Raw genomic sequence first — 23,268 nt, forward strand, 5'->3', positions numbered from 1 at the left:
AAATCAACCAGCAATGGTGACTGACCCACTCACTCACTCACTCTTTCACCGCGGCACCTTGATTACCTTCTTCCTTCTTTCACATTTGGAAAGGGGGCCTTTCTCCGTGGACAACCCACCCACCCACCGCGAGCAAGCGACGCCCACCTCGTCGCGGGGAGGAAGCAGTCAAACGGGGTCTGGTCTGACCTGATCTGCCCTGCCCTGCCCTGCCTTCCTTGCTTCATTGCTTGCTTCTTCATGCACAGCGCCGCACTATGCCTAGTTCTCCCTCCCTGCGAAAAAGTTAAAAAAGAACACCTACTGCCCCCCACCTCCCGCGCGGTTGGTTGGTTGGTAGCACCGCAGGCTTCTTCTTCATGTTGCTTCTTCTTTTGCTGCTGCTTTTTCCAGGGTGAACCATGCGAATCCCCCCACCCCGTTTGGTTCCCACTTGGTGCCCCAGAATGGTCAAATTGGAATTCCTCTGATGAAAGCCTAATTTAAGGCAAGGCAGGCACAAATGAAAATATCTGAAGGGCCACTGGGATGAAGGGAAGGGAGGCAGGTTTGTCCCTATTACCCCCTCCCCCCCTCCAATCATGGCCCCAGAAGGGAGGGGGCTCCTTGTCCCTCCTCCATTACCCGCTTTATTCATTCCACTTGCATGCATGCCCTTGTAAATGGACGGCAAGTTCTTTTTCACTGTGATCATAATAAGTGGTTTTATCATTTGTTTTTCATCCATTATTTTGGTTGCATCAAATATAGGGGCGAGTGTTTTGGCTTAACAAAGAATCCTTTTTGTACTGAGGATATGTTTTGTTGGGTTGTATCAATTTATGGATTGTTGTTTAGATGTCATAAAAGTTTTTGAGACTGGAAGAATAGTGTTTGAAAGTAGATTGTTAACTCATTTTTTTGTTGTTGTTGTTGTAGATTTCTTCTTTCTTTGTCGTAATGGACTTTTAAATTTTTTGTTTGTTAGTTTGAGTATGTGGTTTGGTTGCATCCAATATGGTTCATGTGTGAGTTTTTGTGGTTTTTGATTTAAAATAGTGATGGATCAATTTTGTTGTATTCTTCTTATTCAATATGATATATACTATGACTAATTTTAAATTAATTGACTTAATGGTAACATAAGTAAATTTTTATGTACTTTAAATTTATGCACTAAATTTAATAATACATAATGCATGATCCAAAATATATGATTTGATTTTCATCACTAACATCATATTTTTCTATTAGTTTTCATAAATTCAATATTATATTAATTTATAAATAAATTGTTAGAATATACATAATTATAAACCATGATATTGATTTATTTATTTATTTTTGATTATGGATAATGTTTAAGTACTTAAGGTATTCATTTTTTTTCAAGGATTTTAGATTTTAATCTTATATATAAAAATTAATAGCTTTAATTTTGTCAAATATCTCTAGATAAGCAAATTTATATCCTAATGCATTAAAAAATATATGAATAATAGTATTTAAAATTAAAATTTTGATAAGAATATAATAAGTTGTATTAAATTTTAATATGTTGATTTAATCTTGAATGAATAATAAAATTAAGTAGTATTAAGTGAACAAAAAAATTTACTTATAATATACTTATAATATACCATAAAAGTTAATAATTTTTTATTGATACTATATAATATATCAATAATGATATAATATTTATTTACATTATAAAATAAAAATAATACTATTATAAGTATAGTAAAAAACTAATTGGTAATAATATAATAAAATATTTTTTTTCTGATATTATATAAAAAGTATTATAATTAATATTATGGAAATAAATTCGTATTTATGACTAATAAAATATTTAAATTATTTTTAAAGATATCTAAATTATAATAAAGTATTAGAATTTATTAAGAATCAAAATTATGATGCAATTATAGAGATCATTAAAATTTTATTATGAAATATATTAATATATATATTTAAATTAAAAACTTAAACCAAAATTATTTTAATTTTTTTCTTCTAAAAGAAACTATTCTTGCCTAATAATTATAATTTCAAGTTATGATTTCAAATAAGATATATATAACTATATATATATATATATATACAAGAAATTATAGTTAAAATATTTATTGTATATTTTGTAATAATAAAATATTCTAAATATAAGTCTAAATATTAATTAAGTCTTTAATAAGATTAATTAAAGAATTTATTAATTTAATATTTCTAATAACAAGCTGTATAAAAAATTTGAATAATCTAATTGCTAAATATTTATAAAATTTAATTAAAATATTCTAAGATCTTAGTATAAAATATCTATTAATAGTATATATATGTATCACAAACATACATGTTTATAATAAGTAGAAGTAAGTAGATAATAGTTTGATAAGAATACTAATTCATTATTCTTGTTTTATTCTAGAAGTAAGTAGATTACCTCAATTTTTTTATTGTGTTCAATTCTTTTATTGTGTTTTGAAGGTTGTAGACTACTCACCTTCAAACTAATATTTTTTATTTTTTAACATTGATTTTTTTTCTTAAAAAGACCTAACAATTCTTTATTATGAAATTTTTATTTAATATTAGAGGTTATAGATTATGCTCTTTTAATTTGACTTGTGAATTTTTAAAAATTAAAATTCTAAAGGATTTCTACAACAAATCAAGTTCTATTTAAGGTTGCATCCTTTTCAATATTCTAATAGATTTATCGAAGTTGGATTTATAAACACTCTATTTATTTTATTTTATTTTTTATTTTTTTAATTTTCACCTTTGATAAGAAAGGATTCATGATTCTAACATGATTTAAATTCATTCTTAGAAGTGTTTATAGTCATACCTAGAAAATATGATTGAAAAAAAATAGTATAAATTAAATTTTTATTTTTATATTAATGATCAAATTCAACTATTATATGTATTGTTGAATTCCAAAACCTTGCTAATAATGTAGATTTGAATGATTAAGACCTTATCAATTAATTTTAATATAGATTAAAAGATAATATTAAAGATTTAACATTGATGATACTAAAAACAAACTCAATCCATTACATGTAATAATTGATTTTTTGAAAGATATCAAGAACAAAGATTTGGATGGAGAAAAAGAAGTTAAGTCATGATAATAATTCCTAAGTTTTCAAAAACATATTCATTAAAGCTGGAACCTATGTAAATTGATACAATATATTTCAAATCTCTCACTAAGCAAGAAAAAACTTGATATTGTTAAAAAAAAATATTAAGTTTATATTGTAGAGAATCTTAATACATTACTCAACATTGTCCAAAAAAGCAACATAACCACAAAATGAATAGTATGGTTGTCAAAGAAAAAAATTTGTTTAGTTAGAATATAGACAATGTAAGTAGAATTTTATACAACATCTAATAAAGATCATATTTTTTTCTTCAAATCAATCACCTTATTTTATAATAGATGTTTGTTTAGGACCAAAAAATTACATAGCCTTTGTTTTGTTAAATTCAAGAGCTTTAACTTGTTTTATACATACAAATTTAGTTAAAAAATAAAAATATTTTTTATTAAGAATATTAAGTAAATATATGTAGAAGTCATAGATAGTAATTTTTTGTCTTTTAGAAATTTTATTTATAAAACTATTCTTTTAGATTTAAAAATTAATTATTATAATAGCTTAATAATATATAATATTATCAAATCTTCTTTCAATCTAATTAGTTTTGGTTTATTTTGGCTAAAAAAGTATAATCCTCAAATAGACTAAATTTCTTATAACTTTGATATTTTTTAAAATATAATCTAATTATTTTTTATTTAAATAAAAATTCATAACTCCAAGACAATCAAATTCTTATTAGTAGGTATAAAAGCTTTTATACATGCTATAAAAGAAAGATCACTTTTTTAAAATTTATACTACATATATTTATATTAGTGAAAAGACTCCAAGTAGCATTCAAAGCCAATATTAAGATTATTAAGACATTTTTGAGAAGAAAAATTTAGATATTTTTTAAGAGTATTGTCCTTATGATTGCTTAATTGATCTTCAAGAAGGAATTCAACTACCATTTGGACCAATCTATAGCTCATCACATAATAAGTTAGCTACATTCAAAGAATACATTGATGAAAATATGGCTAAGAACTTCATATGCCATTTGAAACCTTCAATACAAGCTTCTATCTTGTTTATAAAGAAAAAAAATAGATCATTATGGATATATATGGATTATCAAGGATTCAATAAGATCACTATTAAGAATAGATATCTTTTACCTTAAAATTAAGATTTTTTATCAATTGAATTATGCAAAGAATTATACAAAAATAAAACTATACAGAGCATATAATTTGATACATATCAAAAAAGAAGACAAATAGAAGACAACATTTCAAACTAAGTATGAGTATTTTAAATATAATGTTATACTTTTTGGACTCACAAATACATCAATTATTTTTCAACATCTAATAAATATTGTCTTTTCAGAGTTTTCATATGATTTTGTTATTTATTATCTAGACAACAATTTAATCTACTCTAAAAATACATGATACTATAAAATTTATTTTTACTATATGTTACAAAAATTTAGAGATATAAGACTATATACTAATATAGAGAAGTATATATTCTTCAAAATTTAATTATTTTTTTAGGATACAACGTTTTAAATAATGACCACATAATGGATCTTAAAAAAATTTAAACTATCATAGATTGAAAGATTTAAAAAATAAGAAGAAATATTCAATATTTTTAAAAAAATTCCAATTAATATTGAATCTTTATCAAGAAATTTTCTCAAGTTGCAACTCTATTTATGTATATGACTTCTAAAGAAAAACTTAATTGGAATAAAGAAATTGAAGGGACATTTGAAGCTTCAAAATCAACTTTTATTTTTTTACCAATCTTATATTGCATCGACTTTTTAAAGGCATTTTTACAAAAAAAAATAAATTAGACTTTGTCTTAGATGTAATATTGTTATGAATAGAAATAGATAATAATCTTTACTCAATAGCTTTTTATTCAAAAAAAGTTTAGCAAGCAAGATCAATTATAAGATCTATGAGAAAAAACTTTTCGCAATTAAAAATTTATTTTTTAAAATAGCACCATAATCTAAAAGGTACTTCAAGGTTGGTGATTATTCGTATACATGACAAGAACTTCAAGTATTTTATGCCAATATGTATTTTGAATTGTTTCCCAACTTGTTGGATCATGTTTTTATCAAGATTTGAATGCAAAATTACATATCAATTAGAAAAACAACAAGGTTTATTATACGCTCTTTTTAGAAATTCTAATATTGAATCAAAATAAAGAAATTTAATTTTTAATTAATAACAAATAATACTTTTGAAGCCAAAATAATTTCATCTTTGACTTATGAAATTATATCAATTGTTACTTCAATCTTTTTTAAGGAAGTTCTATATAATATTTTCTTAAATCGTTTTATTTATGATATTATGATCTATCTTTTTAAATTACATGATATTTTAAATTTTAATTTAAAAAATATCCTCTATTTTTTTAAATACTTATATATTCTAAAAGATGAAGCACAATTACTTGTTTTTCAAGCTTATTACAATTTTCTAATTGTAGTGCATTTTGGATACAAAAAGATCCTAGAACTAATATCAAAAGATTTTTAGTAGCTTCAAATGTAGAAAGTAGTTAAAAATTTTGTATAAACATGTAATATTTGTTTTAAATTAAAAACTTCTTATCATCAATCTTATAGACTTCTTCAATTTCTACCTATATCAAAACAATCATAGTCTTTTTTTTCTATAAATTTGATTATGTATCTTTCAATATCAAGTTTTTACGATTTTATATTTGTGATAATAGATTGTTTCATCAAGATGGTATACTTTGTATTATATACAAAATCTATTACAATTAAAAAACTACTAAAAACTTTCTTATCAAAATTTATTGCAATTAAAGATTGCTAAGAAATATTATATTAAATAAAAAGGCTTAATTTGTATGTAGTTTTTAGAGAATACTTTTTAAATCATTGAAGGTGGATATAAAACTAGGTAAGGTTGTTCATTCTCAAATTAATGGACAAATATAACATGTGAATAAAGTTTTAGAATAGTATTTAAGATGTACCATCAACTACTATGAAGATAATTGCATACTTTTTTTGCCATTGACAAAATTTGCTTATAATAATGCAATACATTATTCTATTGAATAAATATCTTTCTTTATTAATTGTGATTATCATCTATAACTTGATGTTTTTGACTTTTCAAAAGTTAATAATCTTATAGCAAAAGATTTTAAAATTATTTATTAAAGATGTATACAACAAGAAGGTATAATTAAAAGGAGTTAAAAAAAATCAAATCAAATCAATATAAATGCCTAGTAGAAGGACCTATTATAATTTTATGTTGGCAATAAGGTATGGTTATTTTTTTATAATATAAAGATTAATTGCTCATATGAAAAGTTGGATTATTATAAACTTTGATTATTTTCTATTTTCAAATACATAAATCCAACTATTTATTGATTACACCTATCAAAATCTATAAAGATCTATTTAACATTCCATATATCGTTGTTTGAGCCACATGAAATAATAGATAATTTAAAAAGAAGATAAATACTATTTTTTCTTATAAAAATAAAAAATAATAAAAATTTTGAAATTGAAAAAGTCTTAGATTTAAAGTAGTGCAAAAATAGATTAAAATATCTTTTTTTTATCAGTAAAAATATAATATTAGTCGATGCACATAAGAACAATCTAAGAATCTTGTATATACAACAAAGAAGATTGATATTTTTCATCAATGACATCTATCAAAATCAAGATAAAGAGTCTAGAAATTTTTTGCTATAAATGAAACAAGATTCATTGAAGATTGCATTCTATCTTTTATCTTTATTTATAGTTTTTATATATTTATGGCACAGAAGATGAAAAATCAACAACTAGTAGAATTAATTCAAGAGCTATAATTTGTTGAGTTACCAAACAAGACATTGAAATTGTCACAACCTTTAAGATAATATAATAGAAATTAAGATCTTCAAAAATAATATGTTCTTCCTCAAGTAGATAACCTTAAACCCTAAATCCTAAATCCTCAACTGAGATATAATGTATTTGGTATCTCAAAAGTTGGACATGTTAAGAAAGTCCTTTTGAACATTTCCATGAATCTCTTAGTTAGATGTATATATGGAGATAAGAATAAAGCCTTCTTTAATTTTATCAAGGCCTTTCTTATTCTTAGTCTTCTTTCAAGAATCTATGGTCTTCTTGTCTTTGAGAATATCCATTCTAATTTTAATATTATACCATCTTTCAATAAACATCTATTTTTTTCTAGTGGCATAAGATTATATTGATACTTTGGTTCTTTGTGATTTATGTCCTTGACAACATGTGAATGAATATATTTTATTTTTTTCTAAGTTAATATAGCATTTATTTCAAAAACGATAATTGATTTAAAATTTATTAAAATTGATGATTTATTTTTAAATTTAAAATAATTTCTAAGTTAATTTAATAATTTTTGATTCTAACAAAATTAATTTGGCAAAAATTATGAGATTTAAAATATATATTAGATTAGTATTTTTTAATTTAGAAAATCTATGATACTTAGAAATACAATCCAAAGAATTTTACATTACAAAAATCTATTATGAAATGTCATATATAATAAATATTTTTTATATGAAGAAGTATTTTTCTTATGATTGTTTTATGAAATTCAGAAAATCTTCTTTTTAATGGTATTTACAACATATTCTTTTAAATTTATTTTTTAAATAAATCTATTTTTATTAATTTAAAATATATTCAAAAATATATTTTTTCCAAAAATAATGGTATATATATAGTATATGTTAATTATATAAATAATAAAAATAATATTTTTTGATATATTCTAACATGCTGTAAGAAGCATATATATATATATATATATATATATATATAAAGAAATATCTATATTAATATTTTATTTTTTAATATATATGTATATATATTATTTTTATAGTGATTAATATAATTTTTGTCTCATATTCAAATTTCTTGTCCTTAAAAAAATACTTGTTTAGTATGTTGAAATATAAACCAAAATACACTTTATTTAGCTTATACAATAAAATAAGTCTAATAAAAATCTAAAATAACTTTATTTTTTTAGCCATTTGATATTAATGTTACATATGTTTAATAACAACCTGGGTTTTAGATAAATATTATCAATTTCATGTATTCTATTAATTATTTTTGCATATACAAGTATATACATACATATATATATATATATATATATATAGATAGAGAGAGAGAGAGAGAGAGAGAGACATTAATTACGGTTATTTTACATGATTCATTTTTGTAAACAAATCCAAAACTTTTTATTATTTTATTGTTTATTTATTTTTACCTGATTTTTACTTATATCTACAGGTTAAATATCATCATATTCTTAATTAATTATAATGTAATTTTGGTTTAGGATAAGTAAATTTTAAATATACCTTATTTAAAAATAATATTCTATTAGTAATAATTTATTATTCAATTGTTTTAAAATTCATATTGTATAAATTTTTTAACTTTATATATAAATCCTAAAGATGTTTACAATGCAATTGCAGCAATGAAAGAGATTCTATTGATAGCACAATTCAGTATTTATTACAATTCAAAATACTCTAAGATAAAAATAGCACTATTTTAAATTTATAATCCTAAAAAAGTCACCACTGCAATAGTTATTAAAATGATTACATTATTGCATATCTTTCTTGGATTTTTTCAAAGTATTATTAATAATTAAAAGGATGATATTATTTGGATGTGTCTTCTACTTATTCCTGAGTCTTTCTTAAAATATATATTTTTTAAAATAATGTCTTTTTTTCAAAGATTCTAAAAACTATTCTAAGACTTAATCATATTATTTATCTTGACAACTAATATAAAAAAATGATTTCAAAAGTCAATTATTTTTATAATTATTGCAAGTGATAAAATCATTGTAGATAGTGAATAGTAAGATGAATATATCTAAAAATAATTAAGTCAATTAAATATTGTGATATATTTTTTTAAACTTACATAGAAATAGACTTTTATGTCTTTCCTTAAGTTAGGAAAGTCAATAATGTTAATAGTTTAGAATTCCACATTATATAGGATAATAGTGAATTATTTTTAATTTTTAACTGTATAATAATTTAGTGTATGTTTTTGGCTTATAAAAATAAGATTATACTGAAATCATTAAAAACTTTATTGTGAAACCAGTAAAAATTAAAACAAAAAATTACACTAAACTATTGATACAAGTCACTTTAACTTTCTGTGATTTAAAATTTCTTATAAATACCTCTAATAAAGATATTAATTGGTATTTCACGCTTGTGGTAACAATAGCCATATAAGTTTATATATTTATATGTCTGATGTCTTTTAATTCTAAATTGTAAAAGTTTTAAGAATTCAAAATATATATTCTAAAATCACTACTCTTTTTTTTGAAATAAAAATAAAAATAAAAATTATTAAATATTTACTGAGAGAATTTTTTGATTATTAGTGATTCTATGTATATATATATATATATATATATATATATAAGTAAAAGTCTATAAAAATTATACATAAATTTTGTGAAATAACGCCTTGCAAGATGATAAAATATAACTAAACAATAAGAACACATAATATTTGGCTTGTTAAAAAAAACATGTATTTTTTTCTTATTTTCTATAAGAGTATATGTTACAATATACATGTAAGACTTTAAAGTTAAAGTATTAATAATAATCCAAATTATAAATCATTCTCTGAAATAAGATTCTAAAAAAACATGTATGATTTCATATATTTTGACAAAAATCATAGAATAATTGGCTATAATTATACATCTGAATAAGATATATTTTTATGGTAAAAATAATATATTTTTATATATATATATATATATGAAGAGAAAATTAATTCCCTAATCAAAATTAAATTACTCAAATCTCTTGTTAATCCTAAGAACTAATAAAATTTTAAGGATTAATACATCTCAGGAGATAAATTTACAAAAGTACAATTAGCCAAACAAATCACTTCACATAATCTGCACATTATAATTTTTTTACAAATATATCCTAAAAACTCTATTTTATTTCATACAAATCATTGAAAAGAATATATATACATATAAAATTAAATATAAGTTAATACTGTTTTTAATAAACATTAGATTATATATATTATCAAAAGTAAAGATTATTTATAAAAAAATCTATTGAAAAAATATGCTTTGATTTTGAAAGGTTTTAATGAATATCTTTGAAAATTAACTTTTAGTTGCTTTTCTATTCTAAATGGAGAAGAAACTATAAAAATATGGACACAAAATCAAAATCGTATATGTAGTATTTAGATATTAATGCTATATAAAACTGAATAACAACAACATATTTAATTAAAATCTTTAAAACGCAATAATTTTGATTTCATTTAAAATGTGAATGCAAATGACTTTGATGTCAATTAATCATGATAAAATAACTTTAAAATTTAAATCCCTCTCACTATATATACACATATACAATTTTTATTATCTATACATGTATATGTAGATATATATATATATATATATATATATATAGCTCAATTTGTTATTAACATAACAGAAATCAAACAAAAAATATAAAATGATGCAAAACAACTAATAATTTCAAGGGATTTTATTTTTTATTTTTTATTAAAAGAAATAAGAAAATCACTCTCACACAGTTCATCGTTATTAAATTACAATCCCAAAACCACTAATATTTGCATTGATTCATTTTTGAGGTTCAATCTAAAAATAATACATAAGATTTCATGAGGACTTGAAAAGGTTAACAATAATAGAGTCTACAAAAGAAACATCAAAAATCATATTCCAAAAGCTACTTCTTACACTGCTACCTGGAATCCCAAATAAAGTTTCCACCTCTAAACTCATGCGAAGCCTTCACATTTTTTTTGCCAAGTCCATGATTGACTCACACAACTCACAATACCTTTCAGAATCAAAAGCTACACTCTTAACAAACTTGCAAATCAGTATTACTGTTTCATTTTAAGACCTAAACAAGGTGCTCCAAGAAAACTGGGTTTCTTTACATACATACTTGCCATAAATTGCACACAAGTTAAATCACAAAACAAACCACACACTTACACACACAAAATGCGTCTGTAAGTGTGATTTATGTCGAGCTAGTGCAAGGATCGGTCCAGACCTAATGAAAGTTCTGATCCATGATCTGGGTTCCAACGTTTTGCGTTCAGTTTTTGCTACGAAACCACCCACAAAGATGAGTTTATCGTTGGCTGTTACTAGACTCTTTCTCACACTCGTTCCCGTTTTTCATCGTGATGCCTTCCACCTAGATTACCTGAGCGAGATCGTGCAGTTGCTCGAAGTGTTGGAGAATCGCAGCGTAAGTGACAGTCTATTTGCAATGCCGAATGTGGATCAGGAGTAAGAGTTTTCAGTGAGGTCGTCACACGTGCTCATGGAATGGTGAACAATGGCGACTAGATCGATAGCAGAGGTTGCGCTAGGAGGTTGTTGAACTTGAGTTGCATCATCTCCGACTGAGCCCGGGTTTATTGATGCATTGAACTCCCCTAGAACCTCCTCAATCTGAGTGTATAATCTAGTGCATGTGCTGCTTGGAGAAATCCAAGGCACTGAGTCTGATGAGTACACGGAGACGGTACTCACCTTGCAGTGCCGTTAAGGTGGCTTCAAGTGGACTTGCGATGTCAGACGGTCGCCGCATGAGGTATGGTGAGAACTTTGTCCTCTCGATCAGAAGTGTTGTTGATTTCTGCGTCGCCATCCAAGCGTTGATTTTAGATTCATTTCGTGCACCATTGTGCATGCTGAAGGGCCAGGTGCGTGGAGGTATTGCAATGAAATTTTGCGTGCATGCTATTTCAAGCATGGGATAGTGTGGTTGTGTTTTAGTTGTTGCCAGTAGCTGAGCATTCTGCATTGTACTTTCCATCTCTAAAGCCTACTTTGTATAGATTAATTGCTGTGTCCCGTATACAAACACTCAGAAATTGTTCTTCATGCAGTTCCATTGTTATCAGTCTGGTTTATTTGTCAAGAACATAGAATCTACGCAGTACATCTTGAGATACAGTTGGTGAAGGGATACCCAGCTTTCACAACTACATTAAGATGCAAAGGTCCTAGTCTGAATGTTAATTAGGGTTCGTGATCACCGTGATAGAATATGAAAACTCCTCAAAAGGGCTTCGAAAAACTGAGGATGACCTGAAAGCTCTCCAGAGCGTCGGCCGAATCATTGATGAAGTTCTTCAAGAACTGGATAGTGAAAGATGTACGTGCTAACAATAAACTACAAAATTTACCCTCGACAGGGATGTGTACTTTTAGTGCTTGTTACAATAGGTTTTCTTCTGTTTTCCTATACAGCTACTAGAAACGTCAGCTTGGGAGTAAATCGAGCTGTCTATCATGCAAAATCTTGGTTCTTTAAACTTATATGTATATATATAGAACGAAGTATGCAAGTACTTGTCCTTCCTTGAACAGATAAAGATTTTACTAAAATTTCCTTTCCCTCAAGGGTGCCATCATCACAATACCTTGTGGCAGTCTTTATGTTTAGGCATGCATAATCGACATTCTGTTTTTAAAGGTATGAATAGGTGTATCTAGGCTTGTAAATGCAAGGAAATTAATTTGTATTATGAGACCATGTTTGGAATCACGAATGTGAAGAGATATGAATATTAGGGAGCTTAAACTACTTAAAGCTATGTATTGCAAACGTAATCTTTTCAATATAAATATTTTTAGTAAGAAGTAAAGAATAAATTTAAGCAAAAAAAATCATCTCAAAATATGAAGAATTCATATCTAAAGAGGATTGGTTGTACACCAAGGTTGAAATCACATCCCAAAGCACAAAACCATGCAATAGGACTCTAGGATGCTTTGGTTGATCAAAAAGCAAGATTTGAGAGCAAACTTAGGAGAAGATTTTTTGATAGTTGATTTTATGTGATTTGAAGGTATATTGAGGTTTTAAAGGCTTTTTAAAGTAAGAAATGTATTCAATGGATTTGGATTTTGAAAAATAAAAAGAAGTTTATAAACTTGAAGATTATAAATGTGTCATAGCATATTTACAAGTAAAATTTGTTGGTTTGTCATGTGCTTGTTTTAAATGTATGTAAAAAATTTGATGTCAATCAAGTTGTTAGATTGAAGATTGAGAGAATTTTTGTAGGTTATAATCTTAGATAATTAAAATTTAGGGTCCACGAGGGTTTTTGTAATCATGCAATATCTGCCAATTTGATTAAAGCAAAAATTAGTGAGATCTATTTAGAATTAAAAATCTACAAATTAATCAAATTTTGAAGCAATTGAACATTTCAACAAAAAGAAATTGTCATTCAAAAATCAACATTCAAGTTGGAAAAGGATGGCAGCCAACATGTGAGAGGTTTTGAGAGCTTTGCTTTCAATCAATGAATTCAATTCTTCTCAAATTTTTTATGTTTGTTAATTATATATAAAATAAAATTTGAATAAAATTTTAGTTAAGATTAATAGTTTAATCAATATTTATTGAAGTTTAAAATAGCTATAGTAATTGATTAATATTTATTTAATATTTTTTTAGAATTATTTAGGATTTCATTAGAATTTGATTGAGATTTGGTTAGGTTTTTATTAATATTTGGTTAAGATTTGATTAGGATTTCATTAAGATTTTATTAAGGTTTGATCTAAGATTTAATTAGAATTTAATTAAGATTTTGTTAAGATTTATTTATGATTGTTAGAGTTTTATTATAATTTGATTAGGACTACATTAAGATTTGATTAGGCTTTACTTAGGATTTACTTAGGATTTACTTAGGATTTATTTAAGATTTTTATTTTTAATATTTATTTAAGATTCTTTATTACTTTTATTAAAAAATCTATTTTAGTATTTTTTTTAAGATTATTTTTATTTCTTTAAGGATTTTATTTTTTATTTTTTTTAGGATTTCTTTATTATTTTTCTTTGAAATTAATTTATGACCTTTATATGTTTCTTTTGTAATTTTTTAAAAAATTCTTTTGGATTGGTTAAAATTTGATTAAAAATGTTAAGGATTACTTAGAATTTATTTAAGATTCTAATAGACTTGGTAGGATCTTGTTGTTTCATTTTTTATTTATCTTTGACAACTATGTGCCTAATACATTCTCAAGCAAGAATTTATATTATATGACAATATCATCAAATATACTCTTCGTTTGATAGATGAATAGATTGCAATTGTTAGAAATCACAACCAGTGACTTTTAACTCTTTGAGCTAATTTAAAAGTAGTTTTCTTGTATATTAAAGGCTATCAGTATAACTCAATAAAGTAGACAATAGATTTATTTAATATTAGAGCTCAAAGAGTTGCTAGTAAGCTTTACTCCTAGATTAGCATTGCTATACTCATTAGTATAATATTACAATGAGTAGAAGATAGCACTAGAGAAGCCCTTCAGTTGAAGTTCATAGTTGCATGTTTACTTCTTCTATTGTGTTAGTTGTATGACCAATCTTCTACGATCATGATTAGTCAAAGCAATAAGTTAGAAGGAAGGGCAAACTACAACATAGAAGTTAAAAATAAGAACTATATTAACAAGGGAGAATTTATGGAATTTATGGGAGAATTTATAGAAATTGGTAGAAAATAAAATGATACCAACTTACTTTTCTACCTTCACCTTCACAGCAGAGCAATTCAAATATACAAACTCAAGGCACAAACGTTGATAGTGATGGTAGTGAAGGATGAGTTTATAGAGACAGATAATCCAGCTGACACATGGCAAGCATTGAAAAGTATTTTTGAAGCAGGCGACTCATCTTAGATACTCCTTCTATCAGAATTGATAATCTGACAGAATTCTACCAGATTACATAATATGCAAATGAGCGAAGGGAGCTCAATTGAGGAATATTTACAAATAGCTCGAGAGTTGAAGAGTAATTTGTCCTCTCTAGGATATAAATGCCAACAAAATGCTAGTTCAACTTACTCTTGACGAACTTCCTCCAAGCAACAAAGGGATAATCCAAAGCTTTAGTACTCTGGACAAACTACCAAATTTTGCGTCAATAAGCTCTAAATTACTAAACGAATCTCATGGACTTGAACTACGCAGGAACAGGCTAGGAGAAGAAGGAACTCTTGCCCCACAACTCACACGCAATCAAACAGCAGTTCGCACTCAGAATTGCGGCAATCCACACAATTGGCGCAAAACTAACAACATACATCAATCGAACCAGTATCACAACACAAGACAAGCAATAAACCAGAAGACATTTCGAACCTCTCCACGCACAGGCTTCAGATGCTACAACTACGGATCACCAGAGCACCCAGCACGACTCTGCCGAAATAAGTTTTTCAACACAAAAAGAAGATACCAACGCAAATATTGTCACAAATAAACGACATGGCATAGCAAGCACAGTTGAAGACATTAACGTAGCTCTCACAAAGTTTACAAGAGAATCGGACAAAATTCAACCTTGGTATTTAGACTCAGGGGCAACGCGTCATGTCACAGGGAATAGAAGATTTCTAGATACATACACATTAGAAAATCATGGAACTGTTATTAAAGCAAGTGGCGAGAAACACATAATAGAAGGCACTGGCAGTGTCACTCTATGTACTACAGAAGGAGAAATAAAGCTCAATGAGGTTCTTTACGTGCTCAACCTCAAAAAGAATCTGATTTCTATAGGATGTCTAACAAAAAATGAAAAAGTAGTAGCTTTCTCTAACAAGCAATGTTGGATTGTGAATCAAAGGAACAAACTCACCTTGGCTGGACATAGTGATAAAAAAAAAAAAAAATGGATTATACAAGATCTACATTCTCCTTACACAATCAAACAAGCAACTGAATTTGTATCAAGTAACACAACACCAAGTAGCGACTCAAAATTAATCAAACTATGGCATCAAAGATTCGGGCATCTAAACTATAACAGCCTCAACTATTTATCACGTCACAACAAAGTAACAAGTATGATAATACTCAACCAGATCAAAACCGTATGTGCACAGTGTTTGGCTGGAAGATAAACACCGTGAAAGGTTCCCAAAGAAATCCCTCACTCCAACCTCGAGAATTCTACAACTCCTACAAGCAGACTCTGTAGGTCCAATGCCGACTCCTTTGTGGCTTGGATCTAGAAACAACCTGCTGGTTTCAAACGATTACTCAAGAAGATCCTAGGTCTTGTTCATGCAAGCAAAATCCGAGACACTATCCACATTCAAAACTTTAAAGCACTAGTAGAAACAGAAATGGGACTAAGTGGGGGGGGAATTCATGTCTCGTGAATTCCAAGAATTCTGTAATCTGAATCGGGAGGCAATTATCTCAACCACATACTCCTAAACAGAACGGGATCGCGGAACGGCAAAACAGGACAATATTTGAAAGAGCCAGATGGCTCATTGTAACTCAATCCGCACACCTAAAAGCTCCAGCATCCGTCTTCAAGCAGACATGAATCAATACCCAGTTGATAAGCACACTTATCAGTCGCTCATAGGAGGATTATTGTACGTGGCTGTAATATCAAGGCTTGATAACTTCGCAGTAAACACTCTAAGTAGATACTGTCAACAACCACAGGAAGAGCACCTAATAGCTGCCAAAAGAGTTTTGAGGTACCTTCGAGGGATAGACAACGTTGGAATATTGTTTCCACACAGAAATAAACTCACATTAGTGAGTTATGTTGATGCCGACTACGGTAGGGACTTAGACACTAGACGTCCTGTTTCTGGACTCATTCAAAAACTAGATGATGCACCAATAGATTGGTCCATCAATAAACTAGGTGACAATCCATAATCATAGAAAATGCGTTTGAGACAAATCGGTGGATAGCCAATACAATCAACCATAGCCCTAGCAAACACATCTCCCATTGAAGAATAATTAGCGCAAGATCCACCAACGATATCAGCAAAAACTGAATAAAGCAATCAAGTAAGATTCTTAAAATGGACATCTCGTCAATTTCCTGCTGAAGACGATCCATCGCAAGTAAATTTCCAAAGATAAAGAAAAGAAATTGTGGAGCGAGGAGTGTTGGAATATACACTCCACGTCTCTTCAGCACTTCAATGACATCATACTAATAGACGTCATCAAGTACACTCCTCGTTTGATAGATGGACAGATCGCAATTGTCGGGGGTCACAGCCAGTGACTCTTGGCTCTTCGAGGTAATGTAAAAGTAGTTTACTTGTGTACTTAAGGCTATTAGCATTACTCAATAAAGTGGACAAAAGATTTATTTAACACATTGTCATCTGCCTGCCCCTGCCATCAAGCTGATCTAGCAGACGCTTGATGATGTGATGGAGCAGCAACAGTGAAGACAAGCAGCAGTCCTCGTTACGAAGTAGGCAACCGCAACAATGTAGACAAGGAGAAACTGGTCGCTGGTACCAGAGTGGCTCTGAACATGGCAACGCTTACTATCATCCGAGCTCTTCCAATAGAGGTTAACTTCCCTCCTGTTAATGTCCCCACTTAACCTGGATGTCCTGGATATAAAACATTCCCTGAACCCAATAGGCAGGCCATCTATGCAACCTGAACCTCCGATCAAATTTGCGTAGGACCAGTTGAGGCATGAACATGTTCATTTGTGGCGGCATCTGAGTTTAATGTCCCGTTTTTCACACTTGTGATCGGAGTGATGGTTTTGAAGAGATGGGTTCTTCAATCAGGTGAATCCACTAGTCTACAACATTTTCCACGAAGTCCCTGGGAACGTGTGTTTGAAGGTCAACTAGATCTAGCTAGGCAGTTAGAATATATACATTATCAATATGTACAGGTGGTCTAAAGTGCAATTATGGACAAGTACATTGGAGAAAGGGCAAGGTTGACTCGGAAGATGTGTGGGTATGCCCGTGATCTTCAAGTACGGTTCTCCCTCTCAAAATTCACATTCCAATTCTCCACGTCACATTCGGTGCTTCGCAAACTTTTTCTCAAATAGCGGAGTGAAAATGGCTAAATTAGAAACTGTGCCTCTCTCCATGATGAGCACGCACAGTTCGTACTTTACCAGCATATATCTTATTAGCTATCAAAGTGTTTGGGAAACAATTTTTTATGGTTGATCGGAACATGTTCATTGTGTGCTCTGAGAAAATCTTGAAATATCTCACAACTGCCTAAATCCATCTGTTGCCTTGGAGCAGCCTTGCATTGTCTTCATGGACGAGAAAGATGTTATCGGTCGACGATTTAGCGATGGTACAAGCGCAGACTGGGAAATCCAGCGTATGTCGATGGAGCTCTCAAATCAACCCAATGGCTTCGATCAACTTGGCAAGGGACCTCTAGTCATTGTGAGATTTGACATTACCCTTATATTTTCTATATCAATAAAGGGTATTGTGTAGAAGGTGAATCAGTCCAGCAGATTTACTACTTTAGATTGGGTTTTACTGCGAAATACTTTTGCCAAATGAGCAGTCACGGGCTGAAGTTCTCAGAATTTATGCAGAAGCTTCACAAAGCATGGTGAAATTGATCAAGTGGCAATTGTGAAGCGCGTTGAGATGTTTTTCTAAAAACATTTACTTCCTTTCACACAAACTTCTACAAGGATTGACCATCAAATCTGCTTAATTCGTAATCGAGGTTTTGACCCCAGAAAAGACTTGTAGATTTCTGGTGGGCGTTGCCGCATGAAGCGCTGGAAGTTCGCTTCTGCAATGGATCTGTGACGTTTTGTCGATTTCTCCCCGCAAGTACACAGGCGCGTGGCAATCAATCGCAGACGAATGATACCCTGGTTCGACGTAAAGCTCGTTAAGGAAAGTTGCAGCTCAGCAAGATCGGGGACTCGCTGGACATCTCGCGCTTGATGTGCAAGCATCTGGTTTTGCGATTGGGAATCTCAAACACTTTCTGGATCACTATTGTCTCCGGCAACGCTATTCATCTTGTCTCATACTGTGGATATCGAAGCTCACTCATGCCTGGCAAGTGTAACACAAAAATTGTTGCAGGGGCCACAATCGAAATTGCATTGGGTTAAACAGCCGTTACTCGTCAACAAATGACGCCAGCCCTGCAACACGATCACTGATGCACTTGTGGTGTGGGCTCACAATTCATCATAGTGGTCAATGCCTCGTAGACTAGGACAGCAGTGTTACTAATCCACCTTCAGATTCAAAACCCATCTAAATTCCGCTTCAAAAAACTTACAATGACCCTTGCAAAGCGGCCCTTCCAAGCTACCAGCTGGGCCACAGGGAATCAACCACGAGAGTAGACAGTAGGGAAGATGAATATTTGAAATGAAGAGTTCAGGTAAATGCTAAAATATTCAAGGTATTTTTTTTTTTTTGATTAGTAGATCAAGGGTGACAAGAATTGCATAAGTGAAGGCATGTGGTTTAAGGGTGGGAATAGTTTAAGGGAAGATGCGATGTTTCAAAACAATGAATGCTGATTCAATTACAATTACAATTACTAGCACACATCAATGGAGCAACAACTTAGTGTAGACCAAGGGTATTATCATGTGTACGGAGAATAAAGATCATCACCTCAATGGCATAAATTTGCAGAACAATGTTCTCCATGAGATATTTCTTAGATTAATTGTGCAATGTGTGCTTTTCTACAAGTTAAACTATTTTGTTGAAATGGATGTTGACATTATTAAAGAAGAAATAGAATAATTATGCAATACTTGAGGTGATAACATGATTTTTTTAGAAGAAACAAGGCCTTGAGGTGTATTTTTATAAATTGATTTGCAAAATTACAGCAACAAATTACTTTTTTTTCACCTTTGGTATATTTTTAGCTTACAACTATTATCTTATCGAATTAAATGTGGCTGATATTGTCAAGAAACTAAAATTATTTAACCTGTTTAAACTTCCTATAGCATGTACATTTTTTAAGAATAGAATCTAGATTTTTACTTATTTATTACTTTAAGGAAACAAATTGATACAAGAATTTCTATATAGGTTATATTAAAGAATTCATAAATCAAATTTAGAGTAGTAAAATAAATAAATAGCCAATGGTTTAGAAGTCCTATTTAAAAAACATAATTAAAATTTTATTACATTATATCAAGGTTTTTGTATAGCTATTAATTTAAAAAGAGATTAGAAATATTTTATTAATATAATAAATCTAATTAAATGTATTATATAGATGTATATAAATTCATATAGATAATTATAGATATTTTAATTGACTAAAATTTTATACTTGTAAAATATAAATACATCTTGAAAACCATTTATAGTATCAAAGAATGTCTTGTCTTATCTACAATAAAAAAATTATAGTATTAATAAGTCTTTTTTAAAGTAGATCTTATTTATAGTAAATATACTAAGTACAAATACTTGTTTAATGAATATAGAATGATTAATAATAACAACTACCAAATCTCTACTTCAAAGTAGAGGCTAATTAAAGAAATCAAACATATCCAATTTGGTCTTATTAAGACCACATTGATTATTTACAAGTATCAATAATTCTATCATTTTTATCAATATAAAAATAACTTATTTATACTACTATATAATTATTTAATTAAAATTTTATTAAGTAATATATATATATATATATATATATATAGATAAGAAATAAAACCAACTCCTACTTTTAGTCTAAATTAGATAAAAAAAAAAACAAAACAAAACAAAACAAAATACCACTATCTCTTTATTATTAAAAGATTAAGAAGAATTTCTCAAAGAAATCCAATTTATTATGCAAAGATAGACCAAAAATACATTATTACTATAGACTTAGATGCATACTAGTAGAAAATGAGAAATTTATAAATTTTAACATAGACTTTTTATTATGCCTTTAACAAATAAAAATGGGATGGTTTTTACTTAAACCATGACATATATCTCCAAAAAGATGGATTCATAATTGATAATGATTTCAATAAGATTTCTAAATTATCTATCTAATTATTCTTTATAAGTATTTGAAATAATTCTATCAAAAAAATCTTAATCATAATTAGAATTATAATCTTAAAGTAGTAACAATTATAGTATCATTACATGAAACTATATTCTTATGATCAAAATATCTATATAATATTATTAAAAGATGTTTTTGTATTACAAGTTGTCTTGTTGAGAATATACATGGCACTTGGTTGTGGAAGATAAACTTGTATTTTGCAACTAACAAAAAACCTACCAATCCTAATAAAAACCAAAATAAATCCTATTTGAACCTTAATAATTCTAATTAAATCTTAATCAAATTTTGAAGAAATCTTAAAGATGTTTTTAAAAAATCATTAGAAACATTCTAAAAAAAACCTTTAAAAATCATAAAAAAATATCAAAAAAATCATAAAGAAATTTATAGAAATTCTACATAAATCCTAAAGAAATTAATTCAAAATTTTAAAAATCATAAAAAACTTAAAGAAATATTTTTTAAAAAATCTTTAAAAAATCCTAAGTAAACTCTAAAAAATCTTAATGAAATTCTAAAGATATCTTAATCAAATCCTAAGTGGATCTTAATCAATCTTAATTAAATTCTATTATAATTTTAAAACCTCAATAATTATTAATTAAACTATTAATATTATTTCAAAAAAAATTACATATTTTAATCTACTAATTAAAAACAAGCACACAAATTTTAAAGAGAATTAAACTTAAATTTTGGAATGACAAGCTTCTAATTTTCTTGGATTTTGGCCATTTTTGTTTTTTTCTAATCTTGATATCAAGCTACCAACAATAATAGCTCTCTATTGTACTATTTACTTGCCTTCAAAAGTTTTTAAAATTTTTCAAACTAAATCCACTATCAGATCACAAAACATTATTTCAATCCAACACACAAATATCTCAAGATCATAGAATTTTCACTAAGCCTTAAAATCCAACTTCCAAGATCCTAATCCATTTAAATTTTAATAATCTTTAATTTAGTCATTTAATAAATTTTAAATTCACAAGATAAATTTAAAACAAATAAATTCACTACTATATAAATTTTCACCTATTCATTTGCTACAATGTTCATAAAATTTTGCAAAATGCAAACTCTTTTATATTTTATAAAATCTCAAACCATCTAAAACAATCCTAATTCTACAAAGTTCTTACAAGGTCAATATCTATTCAAATTATTTAAAATTGATACTCAAACAAACTTGATGAAGTTTTTTCATCAACTTTACTCTTTAATCAGCAATAATACCCCAAATTGCCTTAGATCTGCAATTTTGTGCCTTGGAATTTGGTTTGTGTCTTGGTTCTCAATCGATCTTCTTTGGAAATCAATCTCTAGTTTTTTTAGATAATTTTTGCTATGAGCTAGTCTTATTTCTACCTAAAGATGCTTACTATATTTTTTTATATTAATCCATTTTATTTTGTCTTGTTTATGGTCCTACAATGTAAATAAAAGTTATTCATTATAAAAAAAAGAGGGGGGGGCAGCATATAAACTAAATATTTTTACTACCTTCCTATCTTTTATCCATATTTTTTAAATTGATTTTCTATATATTCTTTAATTAATATTTTTTATATTATACTCCATATTTTTCTCTTTCATCCAATATCCATATTATAACATTATAATATAACTCACATCTAAAGCACAACTTCTATAAAACTATTTAATGCAATTGCACTTATATATATAATAGATAATAGTTATTAAAGATCTATTCCTCAATTCAATGCATCACTACAAAGTATAATATTAAGATATCAAGCATTTTAATACCAATTATTCAATCATGAAAAGCATGAAAAGAGATAATGTTCTTACTTCTTTGAAGTATCAAGCATCTTTAATTTAAGCTTTAAACTATTATAATAATTGATTATATTTGCTTTCTAAATTACAAATGTAAGCCTCTCTAAACCAAATAGATACAATTCAAACCAATCCAACCTATTTATAAAAAATTATTTAATAAATTATAAATTAAAACTCATTTGATATAAATAAATAAGTTACATTTAATTCTTCACAATTTTGAGATCTTTTTCAAATTTTGATTCTTAGCTATTACATGGACTTAGACCAAAGCCAACTTTGTTTTCTATAAAATGCTCCAAAAATGATTCTATCTACATTGATACTTATATTAT

General features: G+C 27.6%; 1 pseudogene; it reads left to right on the forward strand.

The window, feature by feature from the left end:
• Nucleotides 1-13: 13 nt before the first annotated feature.
• Nucleotides 14-20,133, forward strand: LOC112293022 (26S proteasome regulatory subunit S10B homolog B-like; annotated as a pseudogene).
• Nucleotides 20,134-23,268: the final 3,135 nt, after the last annotated feature.

Source organism: Physcomitrium patens, chromosome 16 (genome assembly GCF_059467195.1).
Source record: "Physcomitrium patens ecotype Gransden chromosome 16, ASM5946719v1, whole genome shotgun sequence".
NCBI classification, from domain to species: Eukaryota; Viridiplantae; Streptophyta; class Bryopsida; order Funariales; family Funariaceae; genus Physcomitrium; species Physcomitrium patens.